The sequence below is a fragment of the Aythya ferina genome (assembly GCF_964211825.1).
Source record: "Aythya ferina genome assembly, chromosome: 24".
In the NCBI taxonomy this organism is placed as follows: domain Eukaryota; kingdom Metazoa; phylum Chordata; class Aves; order Anseriformes; family Anatidae; genus Aythya; species Aythya ferina.
The window spans coordinates 5,811,797-5,837,293 of NC_140322.1; the positions used below are offsets into that span (position 1 = coordinate 5,811,797).

The window sequence follows — 25,497 nt, forward strand, 5'->3', positions numbered from 1 at the left end:
GGGAGGGGGATGGCATCTGAACACCCTGTGCACAGGACCCTCGATGTGCAGATGTGAGGGTGCTGTAACAGGTAGTTTAAAGAGCTGTCTGTCAGGCTGTCCTGTGGGCTGGCTTTCACCCAGTCATACAGAAACCAGAATTGAACCCCCTGAAGCTAGTGCGTATTGCAAAACCTATTTTTCATGTTTCTGGATCCAATTTACTTTGATAAAATGCACAAGATACCTGTCAAACCGTTGCCTCTGTTTTTTTACACTCACTTGTCACTTGCTAACAGGCATTTACATGGGGAAGTGTATTGATGAGATAAATGGCATGGCAGCACCCAACCCCTTCCCTTGTTTTATTTAGGGAACTGTTAAAAGTTTCCTTTCTATTAAAAAAAAAAAAAAAAAAAAAAAAGGCAATAAAAAACAACCAAACAAAAACCCAACACTCCCCGAGGTGTTTTTCCCTTTTTGCAGAAGGTCACTAAATGCAATTCAGTTTCTCTTGTATTGATGATGCTCTAGGGAAGTTTATGCAATTAAAAAGAAAAGCTAAACACTATTGTTACTAGCGTTGAGAAAGGAAAGGTGTGACAGTAACCTGCAGGGACTTGCATTTCAAGCTGGGCAAAGTCTTGTTTTATCCTTATTACTTGGGGAGATCCATTGCATCACTGGGTGTTATTTCGCTGGGATTGCCTCTGCCAAGCCCATCTGTGGCTGCATGCAGGCTGCTGTCTTGAAACCTTCTCATTCTCAGGACTCAATATTGCAAATCATTGTGCGAGTTAGTTCTTTCGGAAATCCTGCTGAGATGCCTCGTCCAGCAGCTGTGAGGCTGGCTTGGGTGTTTGCACGCCTGAGTTTCAGTTTCCAATTCTCCTGGCTGTCAGTGTAAAACTGCTTCCTCTGTCTCCAGCCTTTTGGGATGTTCTAGGGTTATTTGCAGGCTGGACCAGCACAGAGACAGGTTTCTGGTGGGAAATGACCACTGAAACCTTGGTGTTAGAGCAGCAGGGGGGCTGACATGAGGCTCTTTGCTGGAGGTAAAGATTACTGGAGGTAATTATCCATTGCTTCTTGTTACTCTTTACCATTTAACAGTGGATCTGGAATTAAGAACCCTCAGTTCTCACTCCAGAGAAATTTGACTTCCAGATTCAGTTGTGCTTTTATTTTTTTAATTAATCCAAGCTGGGAAAGATAGGATGACAAATATGTGCAGAGACTGCACGGGAGAATTTAAATTTATTCTTGGAGAGAGCCTCCCCTTTCAAGAGGGCTTAGTCCTAACCTAAAGCATCTGCTCCTGAACTTTCAGAAGGGAGCAAAATGAATGAAAACCTCCTGCCTTGGAAGGTCAGAGGCTAGGGTAGATGGTGTCAGTGCACTTTCATTGACTACAAGTTTCCTTGGCTGCTCTCTCCTTGGATTTTAGAGTCAGAATATGGTCAATAGAAAAACATCTATGGGAATCTCCAATACAAGATAGACAAATTTAATGAGAGACAATACAAACAAGTGGCTAGTTATGACTTTAAATGCAAAGGAGTGGATAGGGTGGAACTTGTACAGTCATATTGCAAAGAAAAATAATTAAAAAATATGAAATCTGATTACTAAATCATGACAGTGCACCAAATGCTGCATACAGAGATAGCACTTGTAGGCTCCATGAGCAGCTTTCCTGCTGACCGTGGCTGTCTGTGCAGCTGATTGCAGCTCAGCTGAGGCTTCCAGTTCAAATGACCCTATGCAACTAGATTTTTCAGACTGCTTCTTCATTGATATATATGCACGGTTAGATAAAACTGTGATGATATGTGAGGAGCCTTTAGTTTCCCCAGCTGTTGGAGGGAGAGTGGTGGTGAGTGGGGGCACACAGCTGGAGGCACCGACCTGTGAGGTCCAGCTGGAGCAGGACTTTCTCCTAAGCCTTGGCTCCACAGTACCTCTGCCTAAATGATATCCCCTCAGAAAAAAACACAAGGGTCTTCTCCTGCTTTGATGATTGGCTTCCTTTTCTTGTTTTAGTGGGCTTCCTTTTCCTTTTCTTCTTCTGAAGTAGAGGGATCCAAAGCACCAGTCTGAATGTCTCTCTTTAACTGATTTGAGCTCTTCTCTGACGAACAGCATTGTATAAATATTACTTGGCAAATGAACCAAAAAAAATGGTCTATGTTTTAAGAGTGGTTTACAGAAAGGACTCTTACAAAGTCCGTATCTATATACAGTGTATTTCAAAATGACACACAAAGGATTGCTGCAGGCAAGAGTGCTTCTGTGGAGATGTGCACAGGGAGAGCACAAAGTGCTGCAGCCCCCAGCACCTCTGCAAAGCGACACAGCCCCTGGACAAGCAGTAGGGCCACAGTTCCTCATGTGAGAGGTAGGCACCAGGCTGCAACCTCTCTGCTTCTCCTTTTCCGCTCTTCTAAATGACCCTGACCTGTAGGAAGTTCTCTTCAAGTGTGCAAATGTCATAGAAGAAACAGGAACATTTTTACATCTTAGTTACAGTAATAGCATTAGCTTGATTTCCCCCTTCCCAACGCCCCCCCCCAACACACACACTTTCCCCCTGTAATAACCCTTCCTAAGGATTATTACAGAAACCCAAGAAAGAGTTCAGATTTTGTTGGCTCTCTCCTGTTCATGTTCTTTCTCATGTTCTCAAGTTTTGTTGGCTTTCTCATCACAGAAATGTCCATTATTTTGACAGCAATTTACTCAGCAGAGAGGACCCAAGCTGTGACCCTGAACATTTACTTTCTAAGAGATGCAAAAGTTTTCTTTATAGACATGTGAATTATATCCACAAATCATGTTTGTTGGACTATTTTTGTCAGTAAATCTCAATTCTGTCAGAGGTACTTGGATAAGTTTTATAGCTGGATACATTTGAAAATACTTAACACTTTTATTCCTAACACTGCTTTATGGCTAAGAGAGGATTGTTTTCCTCTCATTTCAAATGTAATTCTTGTAAATATCCCATGCAAACGAAATGGAATGAATACAGCATTCACGAGTAAAACTCTCCTGCCAAAACTGAGGTTATGGTGCAGTCTGCAAATTCATTTTCATGCACGAGTTGCAATAGGACTCTTGCTGCAGAAATTACACAGGACAGTTGGCTGGCTAGTTTCTCTGTATTTTATCTTATTCGTTGTTTATACCCCCTTGTCATCACCCATCATTTGTTGTTTATTGTTCAAAACCCATTCTGACAGAAGGATTATTAATTTATTTATAAACTTCTCTAGGGCTGAGGATCAGCAATGCGTTAGTCCAGGGATCTGAGATAGCATTGCTGTTGCTGTTGCCCTGAGTTGATAAAATTGAGCGAAGAGCAATGTCAATAACAAATGCCCAGCCTGTGGGGATTTTTTATGACCTGGTGCTTTAGAGAAGAAGCAAACACAGCTGCCATGCACTTCAGCCAGAGCCTGCACTTGGGCAAAGGCATTTTAGCCTGGGACCTCAGAAATTAGAGAGCACTCTTGGAGGGCCAGAAGTGAAAAACTTGGCTTCAGCAACTTCTAATTCTGAATTCAGGCCTTCAGGGTGAAATCCAATTCCCAACCTCATAAAATAGCTTTTTTTTTTTTTTTTTTTTTTTTTCCTTTTGTCTCCGAAATTATACTGCTAGCTCCACCCCTAATAGGACTAGTGCAACACTTGCAAGCTAATATTTAATTTTCCATCAGCCACAGCTGGGCTCACCTGGATTAGGGTCAACAGGAGGAAGCATAGATTTTCCATGCTGTGATGTTATTTTTGACTCTCAGATGTGCTTTGCTGTAACAGCAGGAAATGTCATACTCTGTTCAAGCCACATGCACCCAGCCTGTTCTGGGGCAGATCCCTGTTTGAAGGGGCTGTGCTGGTTTGCTAGCCTATGGGCTGGGGCTGCTGGCCATCAGATTCAATTAAAGTGACTTTCACAGTGAACAGAGTTTGACTAGATGGGAAGCTGAAAAATGTTATCAGAACTCGAGGTAAGAGGAAAAAAAAATTTGTAAACCACAAGTTGGTTTGCTTTTTCCAATGGTCAAGCTGCAATAAATGTCAAGCTCAGTATTGTGCAAATATTAATCTCAAGATGAATAGTGGGATGCTTGATGCAGTTTTGATTCTAATTAGAAAAAATTCTTGATCTGAGCAGGATGTTATTTTGAATAAGAAGTGTTGGACAAAGGAAAATGTGTGAATTCTCACCTTAAAAATTTAACAGTAGTGCTATTTTGTTCCTTCTGAATCAAACAAACCAGTGGGACTGTTTATCTTTGAGCCATGCAAAAGAAAAGCGAATGCTAAATATGGTTTAAATCTTCTACTTACACCAAGAATCTGTCCTCTAAAATATACTTGCTGAAGAAAACAAAGACTTTTAGCCCAGTTCCAGATCAGTGCAATCTAATTGTTTTGTCTTAGCTGCAGGTTTGCATTTGGTTTTGGCTTGGTTTGACTTTGGCTCTCTCAGCAGGCCAGCTTCTTCCTGCACCGCAGTTGATGTTTATCCTTGACAATCTTGTTGAATTTTTCGTGTTTCCTCCTTGTTCCATTGTGCGTTTTTTAATATTTTTCACCTGTATTGTTATGCATGGCTAACCTACACCGTTCACTACAAACACGGTTTATGAAGCCATGGAGGAACCACACTCTTGCTCCTGCTTTGAGGATGGTTGGGATATCATTGTGCCAGCAGACAACCACGGCATGTGGTGGGACTTTGCTGTGAGCCCAAACCCTGGTGTGTGCAGATGGGCCAAGCAGCACCTGCTCTGACCTAGAGCCAAGACTTTACTACAGGTTTCTTGCAAACGGACCAGGTTTTCTCTTGTAGCTTTTTGCCTTTGCTCTTGTGAGAGAAACATTGAAGGCTATGCCAGACTTCCAGACTAAATTCAATCCTTGGCTGTGCTATCTCTATTTGATCTTGTGCCAATATTGTCCTTGAAACAGCTCTTCTCCTCTCAGCTTGTATCTTGCTAGGTCAAACAAACTGGTCTTCTGTTAGTCTTCCATTGCAATGTATGTTCTCTGTCGCTTGATTGATTATTGCTATAGTTCTTGGCATCTTTGCAGAAATCATTTCTGCGACGTGGTTAAAAAGATCTTGGGTGAGGTCATACCAGGGACTTATATAGCAGCATGGATGTCTTCTGACATCTGCTTCTGAAGAAACACATCTTGCTGAATGTTTTAAAATGAAATTTTCATTTTCTGTTTCCTGTTGGTTACCATCACCCTTTTGCGCACTCAAGTCTCTTTCCAAAGCCTCTTTCCAAAGCCTCTTTTTCTAACCAAAGAACTCCTAGCTAGCAGCAGAATGCTTTTTCCTTCTTTTGCTCATGAGCTTGCTCATCATCCGCACCATGAGGCTCCATCCTGGTGTTATTGCTCTGGTCTCCTCAGTCATTCCACTTGCCCTGTGTGATATTTCATTGATGACGTTTCTCAGCATCATATCAGGCATTTTACTTAATCATCCTGGTTTGCATTCTAAAAATCACGTGAAATTGGTTTGAAGTCCAACTCTTGGAGTGATTCTATTTGTAATCCCACTTCTACACTTACACCTGGTAACCTTTGAGAGAGATTTACTTATCCAGTTATTCTGGAGCTTTTCTTCATGATTCCTCTGCCCTGTTGCTTTGTACAGGATGCAAACTCCTACTAATCTTTGCACCCACTAGCTAAAGAAACTCCAGTCACTGTTTCTGTTCCCCTGCCTAAGCTTATCACAAATGATTTTGCTAAGTTGCCTTCATTTATTAGAGCTTTTCCTTTTGAAAAATATCAAAAATTTAAATTACATTTTTATTAATTGTATCATTGCAATTAACTTGATAAGTTTATCTAAGTTTTGCTATTCACACTCAGTTCCATTAGGCATTTGGGACTAGAAATGCCACTAGGTTCAAGATGTTCCTGAATGTATTTTATACAGTGAAACATGTACATGCATTAATGTGCAAGTAGCTAATTCTGTAAATATGTTTTAGCTCCTATGCAGGACTAAAACTTAATTACTAGCTGCTAAGGGTCAGCAAAACAGCGCTGATTCATAGGAGTATCACTCCTAAACTGCCAGCTAAACAAACCAGAATCACTTCTGCATATGTTGGCCCTAATTTCTAATGTCCAGCTCTTGCTGTTGTATGCCCCAGGCCCTCTTAGGTGCTGAGCCTCTCCACACTGCCCTGGTCATGGCTTGGTAGTAGAACATTCTGCAGTAAAACAATAAATAACTCGGACGTGGGTTTCAGCCAGGAGACGGTCACTCATTTCTCACTTGCCACGGCTGGCAGCGTGTGAGGCGAAGCAGAAAAATCTGCATGTAGCACTGCAAAATCTGATTGACTAGGAGCCTGGGGTTGGCGTTTGGGGGCAGAAAGGGCAGGGTGACCTCTCCAGGCTGGGACAGAAGGGACCTCCTACACCAGCCCTTTGGGACTGAACCAGGCCAGCATATGCCATTTCCCTTGAGTGTGATGATGTGAGTTATTTAATGTAAACTTAATTGTTTCAGCGATGGATGTTTTCACTAATTTCTTCTCAGTGATGGCTTCTACAGGCAGTCTTGGTTGTTTAGCTGGAAGTAAAGGAGTTATGCTAAAGATAGAGGTAATGCTTATAAAGTTGGTAATAGGCTTTCTGAAAACCCAAATATGGATGCTTTGTACATGTTAATGAGGTGGTATTTTGCTGTCGCCATGCTAGTCTAAGGTATTGAAGCAGTTTATAAGGACTGGCCATATCTTTCAGTGGACCAGCTGGTAAGACTGATAAAAACAGGCAAGGGCTTAGGCATGCTGGTCCATTTATTTCAGTTCCAGTCAGTTTAGTTAGTTTAATAAAAAGATATGACTTCTTACACGCTTGAATTCTCTTGTATGCTGGTTGCTTCTTGGTATTAACGTAAAACTCATATTTCTTTATGTGAATAACCAACTTTACCGGCCTATCTCTGACTGGTAAAATCTACCAAGCCAGTGTTTACTCAGCCTTCTAAAATACATTTCTGAGTTCTTACCATCTACTACCATCCCTTGCTTGTTGCTGAACTCATTTTCTCTAGGGTTAATCGAGAGCAAATCCTTTGAACTCTGGTTATTTCTGCCTGATCTGGTGCAGGGCTCTCTCTAAACCCCTTTAGTGTAATGGGTTATATAAATTATCAAGGGTTAGGCTATGAAAAAGTTTAATTAGAAATTTAAAAATTGGCTTTCAGCCAAAATATATTTTTCTTTCTGTAAGCCCAATTTGAAACAAAGTTTTGCTGCAGATCTTAACCTAAAAATTCCAAAGTATTTTTTTTGTCTCTGACTTTCTACTGTTTAAAACACTCCAATGAGTGTAATGCACAGAAGTATTTCAATAAGCAACTCAAACATAACAAAAGTTTTCAGTGCCTGGTTTTGAATCCCATTGTGTAGGTGTTTTCTACTCAGGATTACCTAGTTTGAATGGAAGGGCTCTCCCTAATGTGTGCACACAAGAAACTGCACCCAGAAAGAATGGCAGGAGTGAAACCTAAGCTGCAGCATTTACCATGATGAGCAACTGCAAACCATGAAAACTAGGAGGAAACACCACATTTGTCATTTAACATTTGCAGACTTGTGCTTTTAATTCTGAATGTTCATACTTTAAATTCAAACACCAGGTCTCCGCTGCACTTGATGTTTAAATTCAACCATGGACCCCATTATATGGGAGGTGTCACTGGCAGTGTTGCTTGCTGGGTGCACTCAGGTCAATGTCATTTTAAAAGCAAAATAGTCATCGTGGCCACAGCAGAGGGCTGCCTTTGGTTGTTACATTTGGTGAGGTGAGTTAGCTCAGGGTGGATGCAAACCTCCTAATCCTTCAGGGGGCTGCAGTATCTGTTCTGCTTCCTTGCTCCTAGAGTGGTTCTGGTCTGGATGAGGTCTCCTGCCACTCATGCTTGGGCTGAGTTCAGAGGACAGCCTGAGACAAGGACCATCCTCAGGTTGTAGTTTAGACCTGCAGCTTGGGCTGCCCCATTTTCCAAACTTTCTGGCTTTGGGGTTATGAGCAACCCAGCATTCTTTGACCATCCTTCCTCATGGCCGAATGTTGTGTATGTTGTGTCTCCACAAGACCAGGATTCAGCCACTGCTATTTTTTAATCTTCTAAGATGTTGCAGCTCCAAACTGGAAGAACATCTATACTTGGGTAACTGTGAAGTGACGGGTGCAGGGAAAGGCACTAAGTCCAGTTTTCCAAATCTGATTAGGAAGGAAGCACTTTGCTGTGTTAGAAATATGGTTACCTCTGAAGCACAGCAGAGTTTTTATCTAGATCCACAAAATGTAGTTTTCATAGTGGCTGGGTCTGGTTTTCTCTAAATGAAGCCTCTGCCCTATGGTTTTTCTGCTTGGCAAGACTTCCTCTGCACAGCACTGTGCTGGCACAAGCCTGGAGGCTGCACCGCGTGTCCTCTATTACAGCAGCAGGACCAGAAGGCAAAGGCTGCACAGTTCGCAGGTTTGTGGGCCCCTGACTCCTGCTCTAGTGCAGCAACAGAATATAAACATGCTCCTGCTGGCATCTAAAATAATGATAATTAAAACAACTAAAATGACATAAAGGCCAAACACTTCCAGAATTTTTAAAAGTTAATCCACCTGGGTGATAGGTCTGTGATAATGGTAACTCCAGATCTAACCAAGTGGGCTGTCCAGCCCAGTCCCTGTAGCAGAGCTCACAGTCAAAACCCACAGACTTTCCCTGCTAGTTCAAAATAAAGCTCTCTCCACCACTTATCCTCTCTGTCCCTCTCTGTGCATATCTTTGAACAGATGATTCTGTGATAAACCAGCAAGGTATCATTAACATCTGCAGTGTTTTGATATCCTTGGGGGAAAATGCTACCAAAGTGCACAATGTTTTTGCATTTTTTTTAATAACTGCTGTGTTGGATCCCCGATGAGGGACTGGTATTCCTGAAGATACAAGACATTAAGCGGGGGGATAGTTGTAGACCCCCAGGTATGTACCGCAAGGGCAGCTGCCTTCTGTCATGCTCAAAACCCCTTTGGAACAGGAAAGCAATACACTCCCTATTCCACCTAAATGATTTTATCACCACCCCAAGCCTTTGTTTTATTCTTCTGCCCATTCACTATTTTAATTATGATTTTATTTATTTATTTATTTATTTTTATTTTATCTCTCTGGGCACTGAAACCTCTTGGATTCTGCCTTTTGGTTCACTTATTTCGGGAACTCATTAAATGCCTGAGACACGTGTTCATTATTAGAAAGTGAAAACAAGTCCCTAGCTGTGCCATGGGAGAGACTTCATGGTGAATTACCGTAGTTAAGTAGTGGCTTAACAGCTTGAGACTCTTCTAACATTAGGCAGGGTTTTTTTAGACCTTTAATGCATGGCAGATTATGATGCTTCCTGTACTGAATGGTATGAGGTTATTGTCTGTGGTTGGTTTAATATGGATCTTTGTAGAGGGATAACACACAATCCTGTACATGTTGTAGAGGAATTTGATAATGTTCTCTGTTTGACGAGAACAAGGAATGATTTAAATGGAGAGGGAGTGGGGGGGCAGAACCACAATAATAAGCAAAACCCATCTTACTACTTAGCTATTCTTACAGACTTTTCTAATGCAATTCAGGCTAGAAGTGAAGTTGAATGATGATGTGATTCATTAAACTTCAAACTTTACCGGAGTGCCATACTTAGACAAAATGATTTCTTCTGAAGAAGCTCATTCGTCTCATCCCTCTACTCCTGGCAGTTGAGATCATTGAAACCTCTTGTGCCATTGGGACATTAAAAAGTCCCACAAGGTGCTCTGAGAAGAATCACAGACAGTAGCAAGGGAGCAGAAAGGAGAAATTTTGTGGGGATCAGTGGGGAGGTGATGCTCCTATCCCTGTGTTACTTATCCCTGTGTCACTTTGACTGATGGATGCTGAGGTGAGATATTGCTGTTTAGTGACCAAAACAAAAACATGAGATCAAGACTATTCACTCATAAGCTTTTACGGCTGTCTTTTCTGTTCTTTTGCATTCTTCATCACATGATGGTAGATTTTTATACCAGTTGCTTAGTTGAGAAAAAAACATGTCTGATCTGGGGAGTATTAGGTTGTGAAGCTCAGTGAAAATTGAGAGGAAAAACTCTCCTTGAATATCAACCAGTTCTCTAATCTGAAACTTGAATCTTTTGGGATTCACACGTCATTTGGTATCGGATGGCAATTTCAGATCACAGAACTAGCTAGAAGTAATAATCCAAAAATTTGCAAACTTCTGTTCTTTAATCAGTCATAGCTATTATGTGCTCATTCTGGGCATACAGACAGGTATGCATGTTTAGAGATTTGTATTCTAAAATGAGGACAGATGATGTAATGGGAATCCAAGGCAAATGTATGCATACTCCAAAATGCATTGATAAATTTTGTTGTAGCAGGGAATTACCACCCTTCCAAAGGGGAAAATGCAGCCTTCTCCCCTCCAAAACCAAACATAAACCAATCCAGAACAGCCACACAAATCATTTCCATTATAAACAGAGGTCGATAATAGGCTCATGACCATCCCTGAGACACCCATTCAGAGTTCAGGGCAGGTGATGTTACCTCTGGTTGTCATAGCCATGTCCCATTGCACCAGTGGTTTCCATAAGCCCCAGAGGTGGATTGGGAACCTCCACCTCCATGGTGGGATTCAGCCCCATTGGGAACAAACTTTAGCCCTTCTGTGGGGCAGTGATGGGGAAATGGAGACAGTTGCCCACCCTACCCAAACTCCATAGACACTTGCTACAGGCTCTCATTTTTGTGTAATTGGATTGCTTTTTTATTTTTCAAAAAATTTCAAGAATGAGTTGATGGCACTGTCCATCAAAGGACCAGGCTGCTGGGTTATCCTGCAAGCAGTAACTCTACAAGACAAAAAGCCAGCTATGAACAGCAAAAAGTGGTCCTCCATATCTTCTCCGTCCTGCACTGCTCCATACTATGCTGTTGTGCCAAATCCCCAGCTGCAGCGAGCAATGTGGGTTTAACCAAACCCTCTGGCTTGGTTAAAGCACGAACACTCAGGGCTCTGATGGCACTCACAGCCTTGTGGTCTGTTCCCCTGGTTACAACTCATCCTTTCTTCTGCTACATGCTGTTATCTTCTGCATCTACCTAAACTGCAGTACAATCCAAATGTAATGTGTTGTGTAGTGGCACCAGGAATTCTTTTTGTTTTGCTCTGTTAGGTCCCAGGAAGGCAGTGGTTGCAGAGGACTTGAAATCAAAACCCTGTTTTGCATCTATTTTTATTGCTTATTAAAAAGTGTAAGAATTAAAACAGCAAAAACAGCCACCATACTTTGCCTTTTGGATCCCAGGAGCATTACTGAAGCTAGTAATTAAAAGGAAATACAACTATATGCCTGCAGTTGAACAGGCTTGATATATACCTTTAAGGCAAAAACTATGGAGTTTCACATGCTTCTTAGTCATTTTTCACAAGAGAATGCCTATTTAATGTCAGAACCAAAGTGCTGAACTGAATTCCCATGAAGAGAGCTCAACCTCACCGGCTAAGCAATGCATGCTGTACTGTGCACAACATGCATGCAGCATTAAGGATGTATCCTGTGCAATGTGTGGGGGAATATTTCCTCCTTCAGATAATCCCAGCGGGGTTTGGGACAAGCTCTAACCAAGCTGCTCCCTGTGCCTTTGTTCATCCCCACCTACTCAGGGTTAAAGCATCTTAGGGTTTACAAAAGCATCAACAGGGAAATATCAACTGATTTAGAAGAATTATTATGAATTGTATTAACTTTTTCTGTTATTTTCATGGGAAGAAAAAGGAGGAGGATGGAAATATGGTGAGTTTCTTTGACCTCTCAAATAACACCAGTAGTTGGATATGTTAGCAGCAAGTCCTGCCTAAAAAACACCCAACAACTAACAGCTTTTTCCAGGAGACTGGGCAGTCCTGCAAGTTCTCAGCAAGACTGGGTGCAGCATGGAGCCCAACTAACAAGCCCTGCAGAACTTAATAGCTCAGCTTTTGTGGAGCGTGTCACCTCTAATGAGGGTATACATTGCTGTGTAGGGAGCACCCATAGGGGATGGGGTCTCCCAGGTTTCAGACCTGTTTCTGCCTGCTTAATGCATGAAGACACAGATGACTTGCGATGCAGGTCTTCTCATTGCTATTCAGGAAGTTCTCCCTGCCATTAATGTTGATTTATACCGATTTTTGAACTTGCTCAGAAAGTTTCAGGATAGTGGAGGAAAGCTGAATTTGTATCACTGTTTTAAAAATAAAATATAAAGGCTAACAGCGTGAAGATAATTGGTACAAAGCACTTGCATGTTGTATGCATGCTGTTTTCTGTAAGAAAGGATGATGTAAACTCAACATGGCACACATGAAAAGGATTAAAACCTCATTAAGTAATTGCTTTCAGGATAACTTTGAGTCCTGTTTCTGGGGATGGGGATCAGGTGGTCGTGCTCTCCTGGTGCTGTTGCTGCAACTTCTGTGTTGCCTTCTAGTATCTGGCTTTCTGGAAGGATCTTTTAAAAATCACATGAAATCGGAGGGAAGCTTGAGCCATCATAAAGGAGGAATGTGCATCAAAGCCGAAGAGCTTGTATAGAGAAACTTAACCTTCCCTTATGGAGACAACAGCAGCATGGTAACGGTCTGTAAGAGCAGAGCTGGTAACATGTTGTCTCTTCTATCTCCTGCTCTGTTTTGAAGCTTTTTACTGAAACTTCATGGGGAATAATAACACAACTCTGTGCCTTCCTTGTTTAGCACTCTTAAGAATGGCCAGGTCTCCAAACTGAGAGCTGAAGCCAGGTAAATGCAGGCTGATATGGGGGCTCAAAATTAGCAGTGGAGGTGTATAACCACTGCAGCTTTTAAGCTGATTGTGTATTTTCCTTAATATATATATAAATAAATCTCTTGTTCAAACAGGCTTTCGCCCTGGGCAGTGTGGTGACCTGTTCTCAAGGGCTTGGGCTATTTGCTCCTACCTGCATGAGGCTTTTGAGTAGACTGCTGGGCACTGTGTTAGGAGGTGACGGCTGCTCTGGTTTTGCTATCGGTTGTTTAGGAGTTCAAATGTCAACTTGACACTTCAGTGAACTTTCTTAGCACAGCTATTTTCACATGTGACTTGTGGGTGTGGAAAATGAGGCCCGAGCAGACGAGTCACTTCTCAAGGTCTCTGCGGTGGAGCATGGCGGTATGTGGAGAGCTGGGCCCTTGTGAGGGTGGTGGCCTTGGTGGAGCATGGTGCCAATCTGTTGACACCACGCTGATAACCAAATTGATTCACTCAGGTGCTCTTTTATGGAGCAGTCTGGTGCCAGGAGAATCTTGGCTCATCTCTCATGTATGGCACAGACTAGCTGATGTGCCAAAATGCCTTCTTGTTGAAATCGGGAAAGGGAAGAAAAACATGAAGAGCTGTGTCTGTGTGGACTCGGACAGTGGTCTTTGGCTTAATGGCCTGATTATCTTGCTTTCTTCCCTCTTCCTGCACTTGTTTCAATGCCTACAGTGACACACAGTGGTGATGAGTCTCTGCTGTGCCAAAGCACTTGCCTTGCCACGGGGAGGTGGAGGCCGGCGCAGGCCGCTGGTGGCTGCCCCAGCCTGGAGCTGCCTGCTGGGCCTGGACGTGGCCTTCGGGCTCCTCCTGAGAAGGTCAGATGAGGAAGCTTTGGTTTTCATTCTTCCATTATAACACTTTGTTTACTTCTTCATGATCAGTAGAGAGCTGTGGGTTTCATAAGCTGTTTTGTGCCATAAATGCCACAAATTGTCTTTATTTTTTTTTTTTTTGGCAGAAAAATAAGTTAGCTTTCTGCCTGTCATATTTCCCCTGTTTTTTACACTCCCGTTGTGCTACAGAGGCCAGTATGAAAGCATGGCTTAGCTGCTCCTTAGCAGAAGACTTTCCAGTGTCCTCGATTGCATCCCCCTTCAGTTTCTGGATGCTGTTTGCAGGGGAGGTAGATGCCAGTTTTCACAAGGATTCATTTGCTTCTTGTACTCCATTGCCTCATCTCCCAAAGACTGATTTTTTTCCCCCTGCTCTGAGAACAACCAGAAGATGAGAAGCTTCGGGCTGCCTCCCTGCTTGAGCCGTTGCTGTACATTGGGTAGCTTCAGCCTGAATGTTTGCAAGTCCCACCTCCTCTAGTGAATAAAATAAAGAACCATGCTGATCTGCCTGGTTCTGAAAGGTCTAGAAAGTGAGTGCAAGCTGTAAAAGATCACATCAAGTGTGGAAAACGGTGGAAAAATGAAAATCTGCTTGCCAGGTGTCATCCCTCTGGACAGCTTCGGTACTGGTGGCATGACCACTGCTGGGTGCAGCCTGGTGAGGAGCCACTGGGCTGGGTCTCCGTCATCTGGAAAATGCTCCTTGCCAGTGTGCATGTCAAGGTCAAGTTGCTGGCAGCCTGCGTCCATCTGGAGCGGAGCCAGAGGGTTTTAAAAACCTCTCTTTCTCCGATTTGAGAGGCAGCCCTGTGCCCCCCAGGCTGCGGTTTGCAGGGGGACCCGGGGGGAGTGGGTGGCTGCGGGCGGCACCGATGCTGGGCTGCTCCTGACATTTCCGCCTGCGGGTGCCCAGCCAATTGGCGAGGCTGGAGCAGCAACACATGAAATATGATGATTTTCTGCTGAGGAGGAGGAGGAGTGGAGGTGGGGGGGGGGGGGGAAGGAGGGAGGACTGCTCACTCCCATGGTTTGCGTGCCCGGGGGCTGCGGAGAGGGCTGGCCACTGAGCAGCACCCGGGGATAGCCCCTTGCTTGCTGCTCCCCAGGATAATGAGGCTGGCACCCAGGTGGGCTGGGTGCTCGTGGCCCCAGGGGACACCTCCAGGGGTGCCAGGCCTGGGGCCCTGCTGCTTAGGAGGGCCTGCCCCCCCCTGGAGCCCCAGCTGGCTCCGTGCTGTCCCCAGGAAGCTGTGCCCTGCTCCTGGGTCCTGGGTTTAAATTAATGGGGGGAGGGGGATGAGGGGGGCGGTTTGCTAAAACCGAAATCCCACCTCTTGCAGAATGCTTTCTTGCTGTGCCAGGGCTGCTCAGCTAAAACTTTGCAGCCCGAGCCTCAGTTTGATGGGAAGCACTTAACAGAGCTGCTCGCTGCATGTCATTAACCCTCGCACACCACCGCCTGGGACGGAAACTGTTAATACCAAAAATCAGTGGTAACCAATTCAACCCTGATCAGGAGCGGCCATGCAGCTCCCTGAATCGCATCCAGCAGCTGTTCATTTTTATAATGACTGTGCATTTATCCAAGAGCCGAGTGGCAAGTTCTCTGTTTATTATTATTCCCCCCAGAGGAGGGGGGGGGGAATCCTATTAAAAAAAATCTATAACGATATTAATGTAGAAGGGCTGCTAATGCAAAACACACCTCCCCCTTGCTCCAACTGTGCCACTGCTGCCGCTTTATTAATTTATTTGTGCTGTGGGTGACGGTCCTCCAGAAGTGATAATTGGTGCACTGTATCTTTAAAAGGTTAAAACCCTTTTCAAAAAGGCCCAGACTCATAGTGGGAAAAGACAAGAGAGGCTTTGGCTGGCTTTGGATCCAGAAAACAGCTGCTGATTAGAGTCTGCGTCTTCGGGCTGAATTTATTACATATTTTTCAGCAGCAGGGATTCTAGGAGGAAGCTTCCGTTTGGGTTTCTTGAGCGTGGTTTATTTTTATTCAGAGGAATAACAGAGGAAGGATTTGTTCCGGCTGGAGCATGCTCACAACCTGCAAGATCTCCCATTATTAAACTGCCTACTTTGGGGCTTTAATGTACATGTATTTTTTTTTTTTTTATTAGCGTTATTATTATTTGGCAGCGTGCATCTCTCTATATTTTTAATAATTTATTTTGAAAGGAAGCTGATCTCATAATGAGCTTTCTCCTTCCTCACTTGAAACAGGTGCTAATGAAAGAATGCAAATAGCACCGGCTGAGCCGAACATTTCATAAAGACGGGAACAGCCCCCGACCCCAGCCAGCTCCGGATCCGCTGCCTGCACCCACCAAAGGTAGGCACTGGGGTGATTTTTTGTTTGTTGCGTGCGCGTTTGCAGATGGTCCAGTCCCCCCCGTACTGCGGGTGCACAAGCCAGATTCCATTTTGCCTCTGCTTCCCCCCGAAAGGTGTCAGGTTGCTGCTGTGTGTGTGTATATATATATAATGTGTGTGTGTGTGTACATCCCTGGGTGCCGGATTTGGCCACTGGGCAGGCGATGGGCGAGCTCCCCAGCCGAGGTAACCTCAGCGGTGTCACGGGCGTGCAGCCGCCCCGTAACCCTGTCCTCGCCGCGACTCCGCCGCCCGCTCCGGCTTCCTTTGCTCTCCCTGTCGCATGAATTTATCGTCCGTTGACAGCAACTTCATTTTCTCCCAGTGTGCGTGGGTTGTCAGTATTTCTTGCGGCGTGCAGGTCCGGTGTGGGGCTGCTCCGTGGGGAGCCCCGTCCTCCCGGGGCGATGCTGGGCGGCCCTGCTCCCCTTCCCTTCACCCACATATAGCCAAGCCACTGTTACCTGATGCTACAGCATATATATATACATTTGTATTTATTTTTTAATATTGCAACCTCTATTTTAACATATCCCTGAATACCTTCTTGCCTGCACAAAGCCTTTCTCTTTTCCCTCTGCTTAATTTTATTTGCGTGCGCTCGGTGTTGGCATCCGGGCAGCGCTGGGATGTTCTCCTCAGAGGTTTGTCCTTTGCTGGCAGCTGGAGTTTTTCCCCCGGCCGCAGCAGCCCTGTGCTATACCTGGCCCTGGTTCTCGCTCAGGCTCCGGGTTTTCTGCTGTGGTTTCCCCCAGCTGCAAGCTGGGGCTTGCAGCAGGGACTGCAGTGGCCTCTCCGATGGCCAAATCCTGCCCGCACTGGGATCATCCAGCCCCGTGAACCTCTGAGGGCAGAAATCAGGCCTTTGTCTGGAAGTTTGTGTTTATATCTCGGTGTATTTAAGTGTGTTTGTGAGCAAGGTATTTCTGTTATGTCTGTGTGCAAGATTATTTGCAGGGTTGTTTTTTTTTTTTTTTTGCTTGGCTGTTAAGGAAAGGGTCTGCAGAAAGTTTACCCCTGATTAATTGTGCAAACTGAGAGCGGGCAGCACATAAAATAAAATACTTATTTTATATAAACAACCCCTTGAGGCTTCCTAGAAAGAGAACTTGTGAATATTTAACCTGACAGATATAAAGTAATCAAACCTGAATATGTAGTCTGCTCTCCCCCTCCTCCCTTCTTCTAAAGGCAAATATTTTTAAATTGAGTTTGATGTGGGGTGCAGGCAGGAGAATATGATTTTAAATATGATTAAGATATGCTTTTGACCCAGTGGTAAGGAAACGCTCCTCTAAGCCTGGTTTTTGTCTATATCTGCTCATGAGGACAGGCAGAGGTAGCAGAAAGGTCCCTGGCCCTGGGGTCTTGTCTGATGCCCTGTGTGAGCATCTCCCTCCCTGCCTCATCCTTCCAGGCATCCAGAAATGGCAAATCCAGTGAGAGGGAAGCAGGTATTTAATCCCCCAGATCCTCATGCTCCCTCATGCCGAGCCAGCGATGCTCATCTCTTGCCAATTTTGGTGCTGTACCAACGAACCCAGTGCTGTGCTAGTTTTTCTTCTTTTTGGAGATTTGTTTCTAATCAACTGGATGCAATTCCTCCCAGCTGCAATGAAACACAGGGGGGTTGGTCTTTATTTCTTCCCCTTGGCTAGCCTGCTTGCTCTGTGGGTTTTTTTGTGGGGTGGTGCCATGTAGGAGATCGCTGCTGGTCTCCAGCCCTGAGCTTGCTGAGGTTGGCAGCGGTCATCAGCGCTGGTGGGAAATGGTTTGGATGAGAAGGCTCCTGAGAAAAAGCCCAAACAAGCTGGGGACTCAGGAGGGGGAGGAAGGGGAGGTGGCTCCTTTCCTACTAAATCATCTCCAAACATTGCCTCATCGTGGTGTCAGGCACCAGCTCCTGCTCTGGGGCCACAAAAAGCCTTCGTGCATTGCATTGCCCAACCCTCCCTCCCAGCAGCGTTAGCAGGACACAGCGAATTTTGTCTCCTGCTGCAAAGAGCCCGCGTGCTCCTCTGCAGATCTGGCTGCAGCTGAGCACCACGTGGAGCTGCCCTTTTAGGGAGTCTCTGTAGTACCTTGGGACCGGTGGGAGCTGGTGGCCCTGCGTCAATCCGCCTTGTATTCTTTCATCACCTCCCAAGAAGGGGAAGTGAAACTCAAGGGCAGAGACTGTCACTCCCCGAGGAGCCCCGGTCACCCGCTAGTATCGTGCTCACAAAGGAAGCTGTTAATTATTTTGCTGGAAATAGTTGTAAAACTTCTGTAAATGTAGATGACGTGGAAGGCTGTGGCTTTCAGATGGGTTCTCCAGCATCTTGGCTCATTTCTGGAAAACGTGGCTGGCCTGTTCAGTCGAGTTGTGCGATGGGGATATTGCTGGGAAAGTTGATGGCTGTAGGTGGGCTTCACAGACGCCTCGAGGGCTCCTGGGGTGCACTTTAGTTCTGGATTTCCACCCGGCCCTGGGCTGGCTCAGCAATTACCAAAAATCTTGGTGATCTCTGCTCATGACATGGAACTGGTGAGGAAGGTACCGGTGCCAGGAGATCAGTAACCTAATGCTGACCTAAACCCAGCATTTTCAGTTGGACCAGCTGGGGGACAGCTCCTCTGTCTTGTGCTGGTAGGAACGCAAACCACACTAGGCTTGTTTGTGGCTAAAAGAAATCTCCTTTCTCCATGTAAAGTTAAATATCTGCAGCTGGCTCAGCTGAGGCAGATGTATGATGCTGGCTAGGATGGATGCACCAAGGAACTGTACATCCCAACATGCTGATTTGCTTGATGGCGTAAAGGTGCACATCATTATCTGAGGATCATCAGGTGAGGGTGGGTTGTTATATATCCATGTTTAGCTATATTACTGGTCTTGCTTCAAAAGGGGTGGCACAATTCATAGCTCCGATCTCTTTTAGTTCTTTAAGAAGCTTGGAGAATTTTATTTCAAGAACGGAAATGTACCAGCTCTGTAAGTCATGGATTTGCTCAACTCTGATCTCAGTGGTGAACTGAGGTGGGGGGAAAAAGCAGCATGGCCTTTTTTTGTTCCCATTTAACCTTTCTGTGTCTTACTTTCTCTGCTGTGTGGGAAATGGGGGTGGGGGAGCGGGGATTCATTTGGCCAAGATCTCAGCGTGGGTCCCTGGCAGATTGAAAATACAAGTAATAAGTTGTGACTCTAAGCTCCAACTGCAGACAGCAGCGCTTGCTCGCTTTTGTTTTTTTAGATGAGTATTTGCTGGGCAGGCACTGGTGCCAGAGGAAAATGCACGGGGGGGGGGGGGGGGGGGCGGGAATCATGTCTCTTGCTGTACAGACGCTCCACGTGGTTAGATGTGGTTTGTGCAGATGATGCTGCGAGCAGCAGGAGCAGCCCTGGCTCCTGGGGTTGTGGTGGAGTCTGGGCTGTTGGGAGGTGAATGCGGCGACCAGTCGCTGTTACCAAAAACTTGAATAACTGCATGTGGTGTGGCCAGCTTCGGGGCTCAGCAAGCCATGTGTGAAAGCCCTCGTAGCCAAGGGCTGTGGGATGCTGCTGGTGTCCCCTGAGAGCGGAGGGAGGGGGAGCCCCAGAAATAGCTGCTGGGACGGCTCCTGCTGGGGCTGGATGTGTTGTTGTGGCCCGGGATGCCCTAATGACTCCGACCCTAATGGTCCTGGCGGATGAGCCTCACTCATCCTGCAGCTGGATGATCCCACAGCCCTGCTGCCCCAGGGCTCCCGTGTGGGAATCCCACGGGACTTTGGATGAGTCGAGCACCCTCTCAAACGCCCCAGATGTTTTACAGCTGGGACAAAAACGTGATGGAGAGACTACTTCTTGCTCGCTTCCCCTCCCATGTGCCATCTCGACATTCTGGCAGCTCTTGATGTGGGATGCACGGGCACCTTCTAAAGGAGCTTGGTCAATAAAATCTGGCTGAGGAGACAACCGCGGGTGGCTGGACCATCTCCCACATCCCTGGAGGAAGGGCCCAGGGCTGCTGCTGACTCATGGCCCCCGTTTGGGGGCTGCCGGTAAAAAGGAGTGAGTAAACCCTGATGTAACGAGTAATCTGCTGAAAATAAGTCACCGCAGAATTTATCATTCTGTTAAAGTGCGAACGAGAAAGGCGAGCGCTGCTTGTAATGATGTCAGGGATGATCTCAGAGTCCTTCAAAACACACCTCCGCTATAAACAAAACTTTTAACCCCCCCCCTTTTTTTAGGTGCCTTTTGAGCTTAAGCATATTTTATATACCCCAGCGGGCATTCCTGCTGAATGATGAATTTGAAATCAAAATGTCTAGAAGGTTAGAAATAAGCAAAGGAAAAAATGGCAAGGAGGTGTGGTTGGAGCTTGTGGGGTTTTCTAAATAAATGCTCATGCGTGGAAGGACAGAGCCCTGTGCCTTGCCCAGCTGTGCAGGCAACATCCCCTCCTGCCTCGGTCCCGGTCCCTCTTACCTGCATCCATCCTACATCCTCCGTTTCCAAGCTGTTTGCAATCCTCCAAAGCCAGTTCCCAGTTGCCCATAAGATTTAGTTTCCCAAGCCACACTTGTTAGCCCTCATCGCTCTCCCTGGGGACTCAACCTGATTCCTTGTTGGCTGTCACAGACAGGATCGTAGTCCTGAATGCTGCAGGTGGGTTCCCATGCTGACATCCTGGTTTTGGTTGCTTATAACTCATATCTTTGCCCTGATTTATTTATTTATTTATTTTTGGTCTTGGCACCATAGTGAATTTTAGGGGGGAGTGAAAATTGTCGAGCCAAAAGGCTGTTTTGTTTTTAATGGCTGTACAGAAGCAGTCTGGCCAGGTTTCTCCAGAAAACTCCTCTCTGTATTTGCTAGAAATTAATGCTGCGTGCGACCCGGCACGGCTGGGACGTCTCCAGTAAGCATGGGCAACTTCTGATAGTTACATTTTATTATAACTTGAACTCGTCAGGCAGTAATGATATACGGTGGAAAAAAGCGTGCTGCCTAGCAAAGGAAGGAGAGGTGCTGTGCGCGCCTGGAAGGCTGAAGGAAAATATTTAGGGTGGCTCCCTGCCTCCAAGGAGAGGCGGTGTGGTGCCAGGAGAAGGGCAGCAAGAGCACCCGCTGCAGGGGGGGAGTGAGAACTGCTCTGGGGCCGGATCCAGCAGCGAGCAGAAGGGAGGTGGATGGGGCATACAGCTCACAGGGTGCACAGGGACACTGCTGGCGGAACGTAACCCGCAGACCTTAAATAGATAAATAGGGTCACATATGGAAGGTGTTGCTGTTGTAACGAGTGAGTTGCTTTTTGGAGTGCTGGATGTGGACTTTGGGTATGTGAGAGCGAAGGGCGTGCTTTTCAGTACGGGCAGAAAATGGTTTTACCCTGTTATGCTGTGCAATAAGAATTAATGGGATTTACTTTTTTCCCATGAAGCGCCATGGAAGCCAAAGTCCCATTGCAAGCTGTGCTCCTTGGTTGCGTGGTATCTGAAATTCTTCTTCCTCCTCTTTGCCCTTTCATGTCCACAAAGCCAGGCACATGCGTGTGCCCTCCCCAGGGGCTGAGCGCAGCCTCCAGCGATGGGGATGCTTGCGCTGATGTTTCCCCAACTCCCTTGTGGTTTCCCTGCACTACAGGCAGATTAAGGCAAGCAATTTTGGTTTTTACAGAAATGCATCACGCTGTAAAGCAAAAACATTTTGATGCTGCCTGGGGAGCTGCCCCACCTGTGTGAGGGTAGAGCTGTTTGGGGCTGGATACTGGGAAAATGCAAAGGCCAGTGGTATGGGTGGCTGGGTCAGAGCTGGGGTTAGTATTAGTAGTCCTGGTGCGAGCCCCCTGGCGTGACTTCTAGCCACTCTTCTTTCTTTCTGTACCTTTGTTTTGCACCAGTAAATGGGATAACGTCTGTCTTCGTGTTATGGCCCCTTAGGGAAGGGCTGAGGCTCTTGCTGTCTGTGTCCAGACCCTGGTCCCTTTGTGGGATCCTGGTCTTGGAGATTCCAGGGTGCTTTGTAATACAGAGTAGGTTATAAAAACAAAGGAGATGCCCTTCCATGAATTGTGCAAAAAGTTTATTTTGCAGGGATGGGCTGTGTACATGGGGGTAATGCAGAGAAAAGCTCTGTCCTCACTTCACCTCTGACTGGTACCGTTTGTGTTTCCATGCTCCAGTCTGAACAGCTTTGTCAACTGGCGGGGACTGATGCTCCCAAACGCTGGTAATGTAAATAGCAGCAGAGCTAGAAAGTGTTCTGCAAAACGAATTTGCGTGGGGAATACCAGGAAGGTAGCTAAATCCCCCAAATACTGAATTTTCAAGAAATATAGCTTATTAATGAATACTGAACGAGACAAGTTTATGACAAAAGCTAAGCAAAGGTTCTGATTTTTGTACCTGTGGTTGTCAGGACCTATTTCAATGGCAAGAGGAACATGTCAGGGGGCTATGGGGTAATTTCCCCCCTGGGTAAATCTGCTCATTGGTTCTGGTGCTGCCTTGTGCTTCCCAGCATGGTCTCCTGGTGTGGTGCTATTGCTTGTGAAGATTTTGCAAATCACAGGATGATCCTCAGACAGACAGCTGTCTAAGGATAGGTTTCTGTTGCTGTTTTTGTCAGCATTTATATGTTTCTTAGCCATTTTTGCTCAGAGTTTGCCATTGCAAAAGCTGCTTGGGGTCCAAAGTAATGTAGTCCCAAATTAAAAATGCAGATTGGGATGAATGACTTTATTATGAAAAATCATATTTAGTTCTGCTCGGTTGAAAAACCATAAAATGAACCTGGTGCTCAACAGTTATAGGCAACAGTGGGAGCACGTGGGGAGGATACTCGCATTGATACTGCATGAAGGTTGCAAAGTTAAGCAATCAAAAAAAAAAAAAAAGGAATAAATAAGTATTAGGTTGAATAAGAAATCTTAACTTCCCTTTGTGCGAGTGGTGTTTATCAGATAGAACGCAATCTTGTGTTATTTACAACTTTCAATAAATAAATATCTAAGATAAGCTTGATCGTGTAATTAAAGACTTTTGACACATGGCCAGATGCTCTGCCTTTATGTTTGTGTAAATGAGAGCGGAGGGTGGCTGTGTACCACAGTGCCTGTGCTCAAGTGGCTTTAAAAAAAATATATATACAAGGCTCTTTGTCCCAGTGTGGCTGCATTTTGTGCATCTATATGGTACAGAGGGATGGGACTGTCCCCTCTGTGGGGCAGAAAGGGAAACTGAAAATGGAAAAGATAACATCTGAGTGGCTGAAAGAGACGAGGTCTGGCTTTGCAACTGTTTATGAAAGGTGTGCCCTCAAGCAGGAGCGTTGCCCTGATTTTCCAGGCAGTGTTTCGGGAAGGAAATCGAAGCTCCCCTGGGGACAGGCGGTGACTCCGTCCTTGTGGCTGAGCTCCAGCAGCTGGGGCTCTGCTCTGGGCTTCTGATCGCAGGGGCTGGGGGGCACAGAGCCCGCAGCCCCCGGGGGGTTTAGGGTTGTTTTGAGCCTGGTTGCAAAAACCCAAAAGAGCAGAGTGGGATCTGTGATGGCCTCCTGGAAGAGCTCCAGTGGCTGCATGGGTTCCAGCACCCACTGCAGTCCGGAGGGATTGCTCGAGGCAAGGACCTGCATGGCGAATGGGGTCTTGTCATTGAGCATCCCATGGGCACCTTGGATTTCATAACCCCAAACAGACTGACAGTGGTTGTAATCCTTAGGGAAGTGTGGCAACATTGATACAGAGGTGGGAAAGGGGAGAGGCCAGCTGAGTTTATAGGGATTACATGCTCTCACGTTCTTTGCTTTTTCTTAACAGGGAGGAATTGTTGCCTCAAGTTTCATGAAATTTCCTATGGTACATTTTTTTCCTAAAGATGACAGAGGTCTCGGTGCTTTAACTAGGGTGTGCTGCTCCCAGAACCCAAACTTATGCCAACAGAAATCTTGTGTGAACTCAGTATTTGTAGACTTAGCCCTGACTGACTTTGACTCGGAGTGTTGCAAACAAAATTTTATTCCTGTGTGTATATTTCTATATTTGTACCAGATCCATGAAGTGGTATGACTAGCTCCAGCAAATAACCCCACTTGTTTTTGGGGAACGTTTTTAGCAGTCTAAACCTTTCTAAAACCTTAAAGCTGCATAAGCAGCTTAAACCAATCTAAAGCCTTAGATCGTTTTAAACAGCTTGTGCCAATAGAAAGACTTAGATTATTTTAAATACCTTAAACAGATCTAAAGCTTTAGTGAAAGAATTTGGCCAGTCTCAGATTGGGTTGTTTATTTGATTTGATTTCGTGGGTATGTTGGTCATCCTTGGGCAACTCTGCCCAGCCACAGCTCTGGAAGACTCCCTTTTTTGTCTGTCTTGCGATGTCTGTGTTTTAGGTATTTGAAGAGTTGACAAGTGAACATAAGTAAATCCTGACTCTGTAACCTTAACTCTGCCCTCAGGTTATGATCATCGGTAATTTCTGCATGCTGTTCCAGGTTATTTTGGCTAAATATACGTCTAATTTGCAGGAGAAAAATAAATTCTATTACACCAATTAAGGATCTTCAAAGAATCACGGTGGCCTGAATTGCCCTTTGCAGCCTGGATTCTTATGACTTGCTTATATAGCTTTGAAAATCCCATCTTAAGATGTGGTAGCTTAATTAAACCCCTTTAAAAATGTACATAAATGGAGGAATGAGTCCAGACTGCGACTTCTGTTAATTTGGACATTCTCTAATTATTGCGGGCTTTGTACTACAGCATCCTCATGGTGTTAATGTAGGATCTAATACTTCCTTCACTTTGCAAGGGGAAATTATAAGTAATTCAGGCTCAGAGCTGGGGGCTCTTGCTTTTGTTTTTCATAATTTAAGTGAGGTGGAGTTTCACTCCCACGCCAGCCAGCCCTGAAAGGCCGAGTTGTTTGCTTTCCCTTGGAGCACAATGGCACTGAAGCCTTTCTGCTCCAATCAAGAGGTGAAGCAGCAGCATCGCCAGGAATTATTTCTCTAGAAAATATGAAAATAAAAGTATTAGAGACATAGGAGGATATCATCGGTGGAATGTTCTGCTCGGGCTCCTTAACCAAGAGAAGGAGCTGACGCACTTCTCCCATGCTGCGTGCTCAGATGGGAGGTTGCAGCCTGCACCCCAGAGCAGTTTCTGCTCATTTCAGCACTTTGAGCTGGCACGTTGCTCAAATCCCACTTGCACCCTCGACGCTTTGGCCGTTCAGTGAAATTTATCTTTATCGTGAGCACCGTGGCAAAGTTTGCATTAAACCGTGTGGGTTTTTGTGACGATGCATGCAAGGTAGCATTAACCTAAAGCTCTGTTCTCACTGTATAGAGTGGTGGGATTGGAACAGACCCAAGTAAATTAGAGATGAAAATGTGGCTCATAGAA

At 45.4% G+C, this 25,497-nt stretch overlaps 1 protein-coding gene and 1 long non-coding RNA gene across 5 annotated transcripts in view; one reads left to right on the forward strand and one right to left on the reverse strand.

Moving 5' to 3' along the window:
• LOC311423446 overlaps positions 1-25,497 on the reverse strand; it is a 249,558-nt gene that overhangs the window by 137,953 nt on the left and 86,108 nt on the right. The gene's annotated exons all lie outside the window — the stretch shown is intronic.
• HIVEP3 (HIVEP zinc finger 3) overlaps positions 1-25,497 on the forward strand; it is a 298,262-nt gene that overhangs the window by 21,306 nt on the left and 251,459 nt on the right. Inside the window, exons 1-2 of one of the 4 annotated variants that reach the window (XM_084497413.1) lie at positions 13,233-13,260; positions 15,976-16,084. The gene's annotated coding sequence lies outside the window, so the exon portion shown is untranslated. Of the gene's footprint in view, positions 1-13,232; positions 13,261-14,856; positions 14,873-15,610; positions 15,845-15,975; positions 16,085-25,497 lie in introns of those variants that run through there. The other 3 variants (XM_084497414.1, XM_084497412.1, XM_084497409.1) reach the window with 3 other exon arrangements.